This window comes from Vombatus ursinus, unplaced genomic scaffold (genome assembly GCF_900497805.2).
Source record: "Vombatus ursinus unplaced genomic scaffold, bare-nosed wombat genome assembly UNPS02014973.1, whole genome shotgun sequence".
In the NCBI taxonomy this organism is placed as follows: domain Eukaryota; kingdom Metazoa; phylum Chordata; class Mammalia; order Diprotodontia; family Vombatidae; genus Vombatus; species Vombatus ursinus.
Window position 1 is genome coordinate 13,510,507 of NW_020954751.1, and position 14,060 is coordinate 13,524,566.

Sequence of the window (14,060 nt, forward strand, 5' to 3'; positions counted from 1 at the left end):
CCTGGGTATAATGGATAGAGAACCAGCCATGGAGTCAAGAAGACAGGTCCTGAAGTCCTGCCTCTGGCCCTTCCCTACCAGGGCTGGGTGACTGTAGACAAGTGCTCCTGGGAAGAGAGTGGGTGTAATCTGCCTTGGAAGAGGGAGTTTCCATACTGGTTTGGTTGTTCACTACATCAATGAGATCACAAGTCTGCTCCAAGTATTCCTGTCCTGTTGCTTCTTGACTCAGCCCAGGATTAGTAATCAGAAGACCTAAAGCCTGGTCTGAATTGTACCACTTCTTGGCTACGTGGCCTGGGACAAGGCCCTTCTTACCTCCAGGCCTCTGTTTTTCACCTGTAAAATCAGAAAGTTGGACTAGACATAAGAATATAGAATCATAGACTGAGAGTTAGAAGGGACTTTAAGAGTTAACGCTCTCACGCCATCCAACCTTTTCATTTTAGAAGGGAGAAGATGAAGGCCCAGAGACATCAAATTCTATGAACGTAAGTCACTAAATCACTTAACCTTTGGAGCCTCAGTTTCTTCCTCTATAAAACAGGAGCAATAATATTTGTGCTGCCTACCTCACGACACCCCTGTGCCTGTGAGGCTCAAGGATGGAATGCAGGTGGAAAAATGTACCCCCATGAAGCAAGCACTCTCTAAAAGTGAATTATTATTATTATTATTATTATTATTATTGCATTTGTATCAGGAGAGGAGGTGGAGACAACTCTGGTAACATCATCGCAGCAGGTATCCTTACAGATGATTGTGTGAAATATTATAAAAAGCTATAAAATGTGTTTGTTTCACTGGGGACAGGCCCAACTGCACCCTGGACTGTCAGAGATATGATAAAGGCCTAATTCCAACGTGTTCAGCCCTGCTCAAAGGAGCTTGGGGGGATAGGGAAGGGAAGTAGAAAGGAAGCAGTGAATAGGTGCGGCCAGGGGATTTCTTGAGTTTGTAAGAGGAAAGAGGAAAGTTCAGAATGAAGAAATAAATCCTTTGACCGAAAGGAAGGGAAAGTTCCCTGACACAGCTTTTCTGGTTAGGGTTCAATGATACATGCTGCTTTTCACCTTCCTTGTAAGATTTAAGACATGCTGACTCACTAGACTGGGAGATAGCTCCTGTATGCAGGAAGGTCAGGTTCTAAGCCCAGGAGCCCTGTCTGGGATCTAAATGTTGAATTCTGGGATGCTGGGGGCCAAGGAGAGATTCTGACACAGTGTGCTCCAGGAAACCTCCCTCCTATCGGTTCCCCTTCTCTCCACCCACATAATCACCACCCCATTTCAGGCCCTCATCACTTCTGGCCTGGACTATTGCAATAACCTTCTAATTGGTCACCTTGCCTTCGTTCTCTTCCCCCTTTCCACAACACCCTCCACAAAGTTGCCAAAATGGTTTTCCTAAAGCACCAAAGGTTCCAATGGTCCCCAAATTGCCCTTAGGACACAGTACAGTTCCTCTGTTTGGCATTTATAGCCCTTCAGAATCTTGATCTGGCCTGTACGTGACTTCCCTTCATGCACCCAGCTTCCTTTGAGTCTCATCTTCTGCAAAAATACCTTTCCCAATCCTACTCAGTCTTGGTACTTTCCTCTGAGACCTCTCCCAGTTTATCTCAATTGTATATATCTTTCTGGTATTTAATTGTTTGCATGCTATCTCCTCCATTAGACAATGAGCTATTTGAAAACAAGGATCAGTTTTTGTTTGTTGGCTTGTTTTGGGGTTTTTTTTTTTGGTTTTTTTAACCTTTCTTTGGATTCCCCAACACTTCGCACAGTACTTGGCACACAGTAGATACTTAATAAATACAAGTTACCTGATTGACCTTCTGTTCCTGTCAAATTGATCTCCATGCTGTTCACTGAACAGGACATTCTATCTCCAGCTTCTGAATCTTTGCATGGGGCTGATCTCTATGGGGACCGAGCATCCACCTAGAAGTATCTTTCTGACCCAAGAACTCCCTGACGGTGTCACTCTCCAGCTGGTCCCGTCTCTCTCAGGCAAATGGTAAACAGCATCACTGCTTAATACAACTGAGATGACCACACAGACCCCTCCTGATTCTCAAGGCCATCCTGTCCAAACCTCTTTAGGGCAAGGAAAGGACAAGGAGACCTGTGACCCGATTCCTCTATTTGTAGGTGTGATTTCAAAGCCTTTCTTGGCCAGACATCTCCCCTGCTCAGAATTAAATGAGTTTTAAAAAGAAAAACAACATTCTGACTGCTTTCAATACTACAATCCAGCAGAGCCATTCAGTTGTTTTTCTCACTGTCTATATAGAGAGAAAGTGACTTAGCCTAAGTATAACATGGAATCAAAATTTAATTAACTAAGAGAACCAATCCAGATAATTTAATTCCCCCAAAAGCTGGTTTTCACCCCCCCCCTCCCTTTCCCCCCCCCCCCCCCCCCCCAATGGGATTTTCTGGGCCTGATTTATCTGGCTTATTTCCTTAACTCTCCAAGTCTCACCAATATGATCACAGCCCGAAGCTACATGGAGAAAATAATTTCCTTAATCTAATAATAGCTCACATTTATATAACACTCTTAGGTTTACAAAAGTTTTTTTCCTCTCAATAACCCTTAGAGACAGGTTGCCATCCTTTGTCCTAAGTAATAACAATTCAAGTTTCCATAGTGCCGTTGTAGGTAGTAGAAATAGAATTAGCCTTATTTTCAGATGAGAAAACAGTGTCAGAAAGGTTAAAATGACTTGCTCAGGGCCACACAGTCAGTTTATGGTAGATGTATGGGGCATGAACTTGGGTCTTTCTAATTCCCTGGGCCAAACATCCTCACCTAGACCTCATTTTCCAGGAATAAGAGGCAAGTTTTATATATTCAGCTTTAAACTTACAGAATTAGCTTATTTGTAGAACTGAAATCTCAAGGTTAAAGAATTGAGATGGGAGTATAACATGGTAGACAGTGTGGTACAATGGGAAGCATACTGGATTTGAAATCAAAGGGCCTGGGTTCAAATGCTGGATCTTCCATTTACCACCTCTATAAACATAGGCTCCTTGACCTTCCTGGGCCTCAGTTTCCTCATCTGTAAAATGAAGAAATTTAACTGACATTAAAGGTCTCTTCCAGCTCTAAATCTATTAAACTATGGGCTAGGACAGAATTTAACCAACAAAGCAAAATATTAGGAAACAGCTGTCATTTAAAATGGAAAATGAGGGCCCCTGGAGACTTTAAAGTTTATCTTGCCAACCTCCTTATTCTATGGATGAGGAAACCTGAGGCCCAGAGATAGTTACTGAACTGGAAGACTTACTCAAATACATGAAGAAGCTGTGATTTCAACATTTATGGACTTCCCTAGGCAGGCACTCCCTCCACCAATACAGATAGCAACTATCTATGACTTCAGAGACAAATCCTAGGGGAAGGAGAAGGGAGGAAAGAGAACAATCTTTTATTAAGTCCCTACTATGTGCCAGAAACTGTGCTAAATACTTTACACATATATTATCTCATTTTAATCTCATAATAACCCTAGGAAGTAGGTGACATGATTATCCCCATTTTATAGCCAAGGAATTTGAGGCAGGCAGAGGTTATGTGACTTACCCAGGGTTACACGGCTAGTAATGTCTGAGACTAGATTTGAACAGGGGTCTTCCTGACTTTGGACCCTCTATCCACTGTGCCACCTACCAGCTTAGGGAGTTGCTGGCGATAGATGGAGGTTAAATGAATTATCCAGAACCATATAACCTGTATCAGGGACAGAATTTGAACCCAGCTCTTTCTGACCCCAAACTCAGGACTCTCTCCAATATGCCATCATTTAATAGCCTAGATAAATGGAAAGCTTGCCATTTTAAAGCTTATGAGGGGAAAACAAAGAATCAGACTGAACAAAATATTATTTCAGCTTCATCTTAGTTTGGAAAAAAATTGATGAGTACTCAATAGTTTTAGAAAACATAGTATCTTTGGAGACAGGGAGGCTAAGGGTTGGCTTTTTTTTTTCAGCTGCTTCACTGGGTATTTGGAAGAGAAAGTACTTGGATCAGTTCTTGGGACAGCAACACCTCACAGACCTGGTATCATGGTATATTTCATGCCTCATAAAGGAATCCTTCTAATAACTGAAGATTTAAGAACCAACTTTTTTTTATTCCAATGATTTTTGATAGAAAATGTTTTAAAATATATCCTACCCTTCCCTCCCTTCCTAACCAGAGTCCACTGAACCTACGAAATTTGACCTTTCCTTAAGGAGTACAAGTCATTATTATGAACATAAGTTACTGTTCCCTGCTCTAATACAGTAACACTTTGGGAGCTTATGGAAATCTGTAGGGACATTTGACCTTAGACTCATTGGCCCCAGGCTGCTGTTCTTTTTGAGTCTTTATTTCATTTTCCTACCTCCTCCCTCAATGTCAGGGTCCGAAAATCATAAGTATAACCCAAGTCCCAAAGAAGATCAATGCCCTATAGCCTTGTTAAGGGGAAGGGGTGGAGTTGCCGAGAGTGAAAGAGAGAAGTCTTCAGTTTCTTCTTTTCCATCAGGTCTCCTGAGCCGTTTCGGGTGCTTCTGACTTCCATATTCCAGAGAGAAGATGAAAAATGCCAACCCTACTACAGGTGCTGAAGAGACAATAAGACTCTGGGAAGAAGCTGACGTGAGAATGGTTAGAAGCCTTCATCATGTTCCTAGCCCTCTGCTTGCAATACAAGAGACCAGGGAATTTCCCCCTACATGAGATCTGGGACTCCCTTTCTTGGTTTAGCTGCTTCACCTCCTTCTCCTGTGCATACTTTCTCTGACTTCTATTTTGCTACTAACTTGGATAAATGGGTTTCTTTGCTACCTGCTATGTGTTTGCCCATTGTGGAACAGGTATTTGGTGGGAAGGAAGTCAAGCTTTAGATAGAGAGCTTGGGTTCCTCCTTTCCCCATTAAGAAATAGTCATCAGGAAAAAAAAAAAAAAAGATGGGGCAGCTAGGTGGAGCAGTGGATTGAGCACTGGCCCTGAAGTCAGGAGGACCTGAGTTCAAATATGAGCTCAGACCAAACACTTGATGCTTACTAGCTATGTGACCCTGGGCAAGTCACTTAACCCCAAATGCCTAAAAAAAAAAAATAAAATAAGAAAAAGTCATCAGGGGAGAAGCTAGGTGGTACAGTGAATAGAGCACTTGCCTTGGAGTCAGGAGGACCTGAACGGCCTCAGACACTTGACACTTACTAGCAGTGTGACCCTGGGCAGGTCACTTACCCCTATTGCCTTGCAAAAAAAAAAAAAAAGAGTGATCAGAAGTTTAGCCTGAATCTTAAAATCATATCCTCTAGTCTAACAATATTTAAGGGAGTAAATAAATATCATTCTAGCCCAGTACCCTCTCTGTCCCTCTCTCTCTCTCTGAAGAGACAGAGCGGTCCCCAGCCCCACTCTCTTGTCTCTCATCTTGGCAGGAAATAAAGTCTCCCTTGGAAAAGGGAATAGGGGACAGAAGTGGCTAGAGATGTCTATTCTGCCTCCTTTTGACCCATACAAGAACTGGAAGGACCTTCAGAGATTATGTAATGCAGCCTTCTCATTTTCTCTTCAATTTGACATTTCATCTGTAGTGGGAACTCTCAATATGGAAACTCCATCGATGCAGATTGGCAACATGTCTTAGAGTAGAGGTTCTTAACCTGAAGTCTGTGAACTTTAATATATATATATATATACACACACACACACACACATATATATATACATATATATGTATTTCAGTATAGTGGCTTTCCTTTGCAATCCTATGCATTTTGTTTTATGCTTTTACGACAGAAAGGGCTCAAAGGTTCTCTTGACTAACAAAGGGATGGGATCTTGACACTAAAAAAAAAGTTACACCGTCTTAAAGAGGTGCTTGGGATATTAAGAAATTAAATTACTTGCCCAAGGTCTCGCATCTAGAACTAGTTGGAGAGCAGAACCAGAGCATCCTGACTCCTGAATCTGTCTACATCCACTATTCCACCTCGCCTTTCATTTTATAGATAAGGAAACTGAGGCCTGGAAAAGTCATCATTTCTCCCAAAGTTCTTGCAACAGTAAACAGAAGAGGCGGATCTTGAACCCTCATCCTCTGTTTCTAAATTCATGCTTTTGCTGCTGCTGTGTTGTTTCAGTGGAGTCTGACTCTCTGTGACCCCATTTGGGGTTTTCTTGGCACAGATACTGCGGTGGTTTGCCATTTCCTTCTCCAGCACTTTGACTTCTACACCCTGCTATCTCTCTCATGCACTTTCAGTAGTCACTTAGAGTAATCAGAATGCCCATCTGGGTCAGCTTCTCCCCATCTCTTTTCCAACTTGTCCTCTCTTACCTCCTATGGACTGGAAAAATCAGATCTCATCAGGCTTATTAGAATCATGTTTAAAATAAGAGTATAATAACTCTAAATGAGGGCCCAAGGGGCCTCACCTATGAGTCAAAAACATGGGGTCTGGGGGAGGGAGGAGGACTTTTGTGACATCTAGCTTGACAGTCTCTTTTAAGTTTATCAGCTTTATTCCAGATAGGAGTGTTAGGCAGATGAGTGGTCCTGCATTCAGGCTGAGCTGAGTTCACAGAGAACAATTTTGTGCAACTCTATCTCATTTCTGATTCTGCTCCAGGTCCTTCCAGGAGAAAAGTGCACTGGTGCAAAGGTCTCTTAATAGTGAGGCCCTGCCTTCTTTAAGAATTCCCTCTGCTCCCCAGGTCTTCGTGGGTGGGGCTTGGAACAACATAGAATCTAGGCCCTTGCTAGTTCATATCCTCCTTTGGCCCGTGCTCCTGTTAGCATTCTCTTGGGGCCCCAGCTGGTTGTCATCAAAAATGCTACTTTTGGCTCAGCTGCCCTCATTTGAGCTTCCCGGGGGAATTCTATCGCCTGCCTGCAAGGAAGGGTTAGGCAGGGGAGGCAGGTTGTAATGTGGGACTAGACAAGTTAGAGTATTTTGTATTTCTAAAATGTTTGCTATCTATCTTTCCTCCCTATGTGATTCCTGGGATTCCTTTCTCCTTTAATCTCCAAATAGAATGCTGCCGACCCTTGGGTCAGAGACTGGCATGACTTTAAGGGACCTAACACTTATGGGGAATTTCTCACTTCTCTTATTTGTAGGCTTTACCCAGAAAACCTGGCGAAATCCTATCTGACACCACCCCACATACTGATGCCAACTCCGTCTGATGCATATAGTTTATGATATAAAGAAAGGTCAAACAGCCCCAGAGAAGGGATGAAAAAAATGAACTTCCCCACCTCCTTTGCAGAAGTGGTGGGAGATTACTTGTAAAACATTGCTTACGCTGGTAGGGTTGATGTAATTGGTTAGTTTTTCTGAGCCGCTTTTTGGGGAGGGGTTGGGGGCAGCTATTTAAAATACTTAGCCGCAAGAAATGGCCCTGGGGGAGGGGAGGAGAGAGGGATATATTTGAAAATGAAGGTGGTGTCAAAACAAAAGGTATCAATGAAAATATTTTAAAGAAAGGTCTAGCTTTGTTTTAAAAAATAGGAATTGGGACCAGACCAATGATTTCATTGGTTATGGGGAACTCCCCAGAGAAGAAACTCTTTCTATCAATGCACGTTAGCAGCCTTTCTGGACACCTGCAGACTTAAAGAATTGCCTAGACCCAGGGTGGGTAATGTGCAGCCACATGTGACCCTCTAGGTCCTCAAGTACAGCCCTTTGACTGAATCCAAACTTCATGAAACAAATTCACAGAACAGAATTTGTTCTGTTTCCCCTGGCAGGTTCTCCATCTAAGGTATTGAGAGGTTAAGTTCCTTGCCAAAAATCCTACAACCAGTGGGTACCAGGACTCGAAGTGAGGTCTTCCTGGCTTCAAAACCACCTCTCTCTCCACAATGCCCTTATGCTGAAAAAAATGAGGCAAACAAAATAAAACCCTTGGAAAAGAGATGGAATCCTTCCATGAGCCACTGATCTTCTCAGAAAAGACTGATGTCAATTGCCAGTCATGATCTCCAACATCAGGATGGTTTGGGAAGTTGTCCTTACAGCTGTGGGACTTTCATTCTCTCATCTGATTTGAGTGATCTGACTTCTTTTGATGTCCTTTGCACCCCTCACCCCCTTGTTCCCCAGGTGTTGTTCTTTGCAGGCTTTTCCTTCAGTTAGTTCTACGCTGGGCTCCAGGCAAAGTTCCTTCTCAAGGCTCTGGAGTTCGCTATTGTGCCCAGCAGAAGGTCCTACCTGTGGCTTTCTCACGCCTTCACATGAATGTCTTTTGGCCAGAAAAGGCCAACCAAAAAGCCCCCACCAAACCCCAAACCACCTCTTTTGTCATTGGGTTTCTTCATTGTCACCATGGGAGAGGGAGCTCGAGAGTTCTGGTCTGGCAGGAGTTAGAATGGAAGCTCCCTAAGAGCAGGACTTATTTCATTCACTGCATTTGTATCCCTAGTGCTGAGGTAAATATTTAATAAATACTGGCTGTGCATAATCAGAACTCTCAAAGACTAACTGGGATTTTATATTCTGTGATGTTGTTAACCCAGTTCAACAAGCATTTGTTACAGGTCAGTTCTATACATAGCATCGTATGCTTGCCTCAATGATAACACCATGCTTCAAAAGATGGGCAAAACCATGAGGGGAAAATCCTGCTTGGGACTGATTCATTGGAAATAAGAAAACTTTGGGGGACAACGGTCATTCCACCGTAGAATTGGTGATTGAAAAGATGAGGAAAGCTTAGCATAGTGAGTACCATACGTGTAAAGGGGAGGATTTATACCCCAACCACAATTAGTGTAAACGAGGGAGGCCCAGACTTCTCAGCTGAATTGGTGGAATGTGTAAGCAAGCCCTTAATTAATTTGGGAGGAAGGAAATGCTTTGGTCATTAAATGAAAACAGAGGACACCCTGTTGTTGCCGTCCAGTCACGTCCTACTCTTCGTGATTCCATGGACCAGGTCCTTCCATTCTCCTCTCTCTCACAAAGTCTGTCCAAGTTCATGTTCATTGTTTCCATGATGCTGTCTATTTCATCCTCTGCTGTCCTCTTTTCATTTTGCCTTCAATCTCTCCCAACATCAGGGATGACACCCTGTAGGAAATATTTCAACCAGTTAGTTGAAGAGGATCAGCCATGCCTTGTGAGGTCAAATATAACAAAGGAAGCCAGTTCAAAAGCACCCAATCCAGAAGTAAAACAGTTAAGCTTCTGGAGCTTCTAGGCTCAGGAGCACCCTGAAGAGGGAGTTCCTTGTGTCTGGACCAAAGTGGCAGCAAAGGGATTACAGAATGAAGACAGAAGGAACATTATACTTCTCCTTCCCACTGACCAGGTGACAACCTTGTGAACTTGGAAAATTCAGAAGATCTGGAGTTCCCCTTGGCCTACTTTCCTAAGCAACACGATCCCAGAATCTACCCTTTTAACAGACAAGGGAGATTTTGGAGGCCTGGGTGTGGCTTTGAGGGTAACATCAAGTTCAAGAGTTTTGGAGATTTGACCTTCTAGAGAGAGAAGAGGAGTTCCTCAGGATCATGTCTCTTGGAGAAAGAGGATCAACCATATTGCTCAATGGCTAGAGATGAACAGCATGGATTGATGATAAGAGGTGGGGGGTGGACAGCTTTGGGGGAGGGGAATGGATCAAGAGACAGAAGCCTTGCCACCACTCCTCTATTATATTTGGACAATATTGACCTGATGAACAGTGCCATATGGCAGCCATAAAGTGTATTTGTCTTTAGCAAGATAAAGTTTAAGATCCCAACGATGCTGGAGAGAGGCTATGTAAAAGTCTGTTAAAATAATTTTATAAAAATGAAATTCCAAAGACACAAGGAGAAAAAAATTCTATGAGGTAGTTGTCTAACTCAGCAGCATCAGACTCAACTAGAAAAAGGGGCCACTAAACTGTATACAAGGATCCTTGCCAGCAGCATATTGATTTAGAAAGCCACATAGTAACATTATCTTTTTTTTTCCCTTTTGTTAAATATCCCCAATTACTTTTTTGGGGGGGTGGGAAGAATCAGGGTTAAGTGACTTGCCCAGGATCACAAATCCAGGGCTGACTTTGAACTCAGGTCCTCCTGACTCTGGGGCTAGTGCTCTATCCACTGCACCACCTTGCTGCCCCTCCCTAATTACATTTTGCTGAGGCTCACAGACTACAGGTTGCATAGGGAGTTTATCAATCAGGCCAGATTTTTAAAAGATAGGTACAGAAGACGGAAGCAAGGGCAGGTAACAGAGTATGAATACAAAATTGTGGCAAGATCTTTTAAGAATAGTGTAGGAGTCCTACAGGTCAGAAAGACCTGAAGTTAAGGAGGAAAGCTAAAGACAAAATAAGTGATGGAAGGAGGGCTTCATTGGGCATATGAAAAGGCTCAAAGAAATATCAGCAACACTTCTTAAGATGGATGGGGCCATGGTATCTGAAATTGATAGAGAAAATGTACAGTTGATCAACTTGTTTTACTTCTGTCTCTGCCAAGGAGAATAATCTTTGGATTGCCAAGGATTTGGATTGCAAATATAGCTAATAGGGGGCTGATATCCAAAATAAGTAAGGAGAGTTCCTCTTTACCTCTCTTGGATTCATTTGGTGACTCCTTAGCTCATGGAGACACTACCCTATACTCTTAGGGCTTTCTCCCCTCTGAGGACACATGCCCCCCCAAAATAGGCCTCAGTCCTTGCCCTTTGCATTTGTAATTTTCCACCCTAAGTAAAAGGAGTAGAGTCTCATGACCTAGTACATTTGAAAGATTGTCATGAAGGTGCTCCAGCAGGCCAGCATTTATACAGTGCTTTAAGGTTTACAAAGCACTTTATATGTTATCTGAGGTAGGCACTATTATGATCCCATTGACAATTGAGGAAACTGAGGTTGAAAAGAGTCAAGTGACTTGCCCAAGTCATGCAACTAGTATCTGAGGCTAGATTTGAACTCAAATTTTCCTGACTCTAAGGCCAGTACTTTACCCATAAAGGAGTCAAAGATCTATATATCCAGCCCTAGTCTCTCTCCTGAACTATAGTCCCAAATCACCAACTGCCTTTTGGACCTCTGGAACTATATGTCCTGTAAGCATCTCAAACTCAATAAGTCCCGACTTCGCTATACTGTCAAGTGCACCTCCATCCTCATCCAGGCTCACAGCCTCATTGACAACCTCTCCTTAGTCTCATTCATCCGATATACCCAATCTGTTGTCAAATTTGTTGTTTCAACCTTTATAGCATCTCTTACATGTCCCCTTCTCTCCTCTGACACAGAAACCACCCTCGTTCAGGGGTGATTATTATTTCAGTAATTATGTATTATTATATTATTTCAGTAGCCTTATAAATGGGCTACCTGCTTCAAATCTCTTCCCATTTCATTTCAACTCATCCTCCACGGAGTTGTCAAAGGAATTTTCCTAAATCATAGGTCTAATCATGACATTCTTCTACTCAATGAACTTCAGGAGTTTCGTATCACCCCTCTGATCAAACATAGAGGCCTCTGTTTGGCATTTAGAGCTCTTCACAACCTGGGCCCTTCCTACTTTACAAGTCAACAAGAAATAGTAATTTCTGGCTGAAGGAAACAGGAGGAGAAGGGGTCACGAGGCTGGCCACTCTGCTCTCTTCAGAGAGGGACCAGACAAAAATGATATCTATCTGCATATAAATACCGCTAGTCGAGGGGAAGGACTTTTTTCTCTTAGGTTTAAACTTCTTTCTTGGTCACTATCCTTTAAAGAGGAGGAGGTGCCCCAAGGTTTTAAGGCTTGACTTCTTCCCACCAAATGCCAATTACACAAAAGACCATCACAAATAGTGAATAACGTGTAAATCCATTTATTCAAGCATACAGACAACAGAAATAACAGAAGTTACATGGCTTAGAATATACCAGACAATACACAGAGTAAATGAGATCTCCCACTGGAAGTAAGCTATCTCCGCTCAACAGAGAGAGAAAGAAGCTTCAGTCTTACCTAAGGGGAAATTCCTCAAAGTCTCTAGGGAGTCAAATAGAAAATCAGGAATATGCTGAAGAGTTAGGTGCCCTACATGTGTTCCTTCCAAGATCTGTAATCATGTGTATCTTTTTTTAAGGCAAGAAAGAAGAATGTCTCTCCTCCCCAAACCTTAGTCCCAACTTCTCCTCTCCTCTCATATAGGCATACAGTATAGAGGCATCACCAATGAAAAGAGTCTCATGCAAATGCTCCAGGCATGAGACCTGGGTTACATACATAACAAATACATAAGAATAGTGCAAAGTACTATCTGAGGTCCACAGGAGGAAATATTTTCTTGCCTTGGGAACATCAGAGAGAAGTTTCCTTGAGGAGGTAGCATCTCAGCTGTATTTTAAAGGATGAAGAGGAACTCCCAGGACAGAGGCAAAGGAGTGCCTACCACGCATAGAAAAGAGAATGAGCGAAAGCAAAGAAACAGAAGAATTCTGGGTGTATATTCGGGACAGTGAATAGTCTAGTTTGGTTGGATCTAAGAGGACGTGGAAGGAAATAGTGGGATATAAGACTGGAAAGACAGGTTAATGGCAGATCATGGACCCTTTGAACACCAAGCTAAGAAACTGGAACTTCACCTAGTAGGCAACGGGGAGCCATTGAAGGGTTTTGAGCAAGAGTGACAAAGAGGTTGACCCATGCATTGCCAGAGCTAGCTCAGTGTTTGGGAAGCTCCGAAGAGGTATTAGACTGCCTACAAAACTGAAGGTCTACAGAGCCGTTGTGCTGACCTCATTATTGCATGCCTGTGAAACCTGGAGAGTCTACCGGCGCCATGCCAGGAAACTGAATTGCTTCCATTTGAATTGTCTTAGGAAATTTCTGAAAATTACTTGACAAGATAAGGGACCAGACATTGAGGTCCTTTCTCAAGTTAAACTGCCAAGTATTCAAACTCTACTGCACATAGTGCAACTCCGACGGGTTGGCCATGTTGTTTGAATGCCAAACGTATGTTTGACTAAAAGCCTATTTTACAGAGAACTCACACAAGGCAAGCACTCACACGGAGGTGAGAAGAGGTGATAGAAGGACACTCTCAAGGACTCTCTGAAAAACTATGGAATTGATTGCATGGCATGGGAGACACTGGCAAAGAACTGCCCAGCATGGCATACCCACATCAAAGAAGGTACTGTGCTCTATGAGCAAAGCAGGATTACAGTAGCTCAAAAGAAATGTGAGATGTACAAATTTAGAGACATCTCCATCCCAAATGTTCATATGGACCATTTGTACCTGACCTGTAGTAGAGCCTTCTGAGCTCATATTGGTTTGATCAGCCACAGTCAAATATACTGCACTTTGACTCCAACATAGTGATGTCATTTTGGGTCCTCTTTGAGAACAAAGGACAACAACCAACCAACCAAGTGAATCAAATCTATGTTCTGCATCCTGTGTTTTAGAAACTCTTTTTCCTCCACCCCACCTCTCACTCTGCCCCCACCAGGCTGCATAGCCTCTCTTCACCCACATCTAAAAGGAACAGATAAACCAAGAAGAGATGGTTTGCCTGGGACTATTAAGAAAGGGTATAAATTCAAGGTTCTTAAAGGAAAGGAAATTCAAAATAGACACAAGGAAGCAGCTTCTAACCTTTGAGGAAAACCAGGCTCAGAATACTCCCTGCTTATTCAGAGAGCAATTAGATTGTGACCCAAAGAAAATTGTTTTGACTTGGGTCGTTGCTGTTACTTTTTGTTGATGGGCTGAGCTTTAATAAAGCCAGGAGTCTCTTCTCTCAGGGCTTGTTTTATTTGAATGTAATTTATATCTCTAGTAGTGTTTCACCTTGAATTCAACCAGTAGGAAACAGAAAGTGCCATGTTTCTACTCAATGAGCATCCCATCCCTGCCTTTTCCACAGATTTGGAATTTCTGAGGCAATCTTGCCAGGTAGATAAATAGATAGATAGATAGATAGACAGACAGACAGACAGACAGACAGACAGACAGACAGACAGACAGACAGATAGATAGATAGATAGATAGATAGATAGATAGATAGATAGATAGA

The 14,060-nt window shown here is 42.6% G+C and overlaps 1 long non-coding RNA gene across 1 annotated transcript; it reads left to right on the top strand.

Moving 5' to 3' along the window:
• Positions 1 to 223: 223 nt before the first annotated feature.
• Positions 224 to 7,357, top strand: LOC114030643. The gene is made up of 4 exons (XR_003567652.1): positions 224 to 491; positions 4,006 to 4,084; positions 4,549 to 4,670; positions 7,142 to 7,357. It is a non-coding gene; the product is annotated as an uncharacterized LOC114030643 (long non-coding RNA).
• Positions 7,358 to 14,060: the final 6,703 nt, after the last annotated feature.